The 1,819-nt window shown below is 40.0% G+C and overlaps 1 pseudogene; it reads right to left on the bottom strand.

The window, feature by feature from the left end:
* Window positions 1-1,281: 1,281 nt before the first annotated feature.
* Window positions 1,282-1,397, bottom strand: LOC113102013 (uncharacterized; annotated as a pseudogene).
* Between the last annotated feature and the right edge of the window lie 422 nt (window positions 1,398-1,819).

Genomic DNA, 1,819 nt, shown 5'->3' with positions numbered 1-1,819 from the left:
CGTAATGACCCTGGCCATTGCACTGATGACATTTAAAATCTTGGACAGTCTTTGAACACATTTTGTCCCGGATTCATGCACAATCGACAGGTTTTAACCTGACGATCATGCATGATCCTGAAATACTGGTGTTCCCTCCTCCGTATTCAAACTTTGTACTGTATGGCAGAGACACTACTTCTTTAGGAAATTTCACCCTAGGTACCTGGTAACCTCCGCAATGTCTGTGCTGGATACATTCTTCTTATGATGTCTGAAAACAGGTGTTACGCCCCAATTTTGTATTTAATTAAAATGTCAGAGTCTCAATATTAGGCTGGCAAAATGTATGAAAGAAACCACATACTCCCTTGTTTCAGTTGTCGAATCTCACACAGTTTTCCTTTATCATTAATCCTTCATCTAATCATCGCACGCCTCCCTATTTATCAGTGTAATTCATATCTTTTACTTGCCTTGGTCTGACTGCTAGAATCTTTCCTCCTCCAATCCTTTCGTTCACTGCTTTGATAATGTCCTCTGCTCTTGCATCTCTCTGATCCGCCATGTCAACAATTACTGTAGCCTCTTTGAGTAAATCCTCTGTGTTATAATCCATTGTCCTGTCCATCTCGTTGTTCTTTATCCATTTCTTTGTCTGTTAGCACTCGTCTTCCTCTGCCATGTCGCACTTCTTTGCCATGTAATCCATCCATTTTTCAAACAAAAAAAAAATTTCTCCCCAGACAGCAAACTGCTGCTGGGAAGTATAAAAACTATAACAAACAAAAATCAATAAGTTTGCAAAAGAAATAAATCTTTACGCAGATAAAACAAAACAAAAAACAAGGTGAGCCTCTCTCACCTACTGCCTACTACAACTGCCACTCACTTCCCTGTGTGGCTCACTAGCGTTGCCAGGTTGGTTTGGCCGTAAAGCGAAGACTGCTGCAAAAGAGAGGGCTATTTAAAAGACCAGCCCAGCTAATCACCAGTACATTAAATAAGTAGGAAGAAAACCCAAAAGCTTAAAGCACCTGGTATTCCTAGGCAGTCTCTCATCCAGTACTAACCAGACCTAAACCTGCTAAGATTCAGAATCGGGCATTGATTTTTTTTTTTTTTTTTTGCAAGATTATTATATAAATCGTGAAATTTTCCAAAAGTTTAAAGCACCTGGTATTCCCAGGCAGTCTCCAAACCATGTACTAACCAGGCCCAAACCTGCTAATATTCAAAGATCCAGGCATTGACTCTATTTTTTGGCAAAATTATTATATACTAAGTGAAAAGTTTCCAAAAAGCTTACAGCACCTGGTATCCCAGGCGGTCTCCCATCCAAGTACTAACCAGGCCCAAACCTGCTTAGCTTCGAGAGCAGACGAGATCGGCATAGCCAGGTTGGTATGGCCGTAAGCGAAGACTGCTGCAAAGAGAGGGCTATTTAAAGACCATCCCATCTAATCGCCAGTACATTATATAAGTAGGAACAGAAAACCCAAAAGCTTAAAGCAACCTGGTATTCCTAGGCAGTCTCTCATCCAAGTACTAACCAGACCTAAACCTGCTAAGATTCAGATGATCGGGCATTGACTTTTTTTTTTTTTTTTTTTTTTTGCAAGATTATTATATAAATCGTGAAATTTCGACAAAGTTTAAAGCACCTGGTATTCCCAGGCAGTCTCCCATCCATGTACTAACCAGCCCAAACCTGCTAATATTCAGAGATCGGGCATTGACTCTATTTTTGGCTAAATTATTATATACAAAGTGAAAAGTTTCAAAAAAGCTTAAAGCACCTGGTATTCCTAGGCAGTCTCTCATCCAAGTACTAACCAGA

The sequence above is a fragment of the Carassius auratus genome, unplaced genomic scaffold (genome assembly GCF_003368295.1).
Source record: "Carassius auratus strain Wakin unplaced genomic scaffold, ASM336829v1 scaf_tig00217674, whole genome shotgun sequence".
NCBI lineage: Eukaryota > Metazoa > Chordata > Actinopteri > Cypriniformes > Cyprinidae > Carassius > Carassius auratus.
Note: the sequence above shows the minus strand (reverse complement) of the source record. Positions and strands in the feature narration are given on the sequence as shown.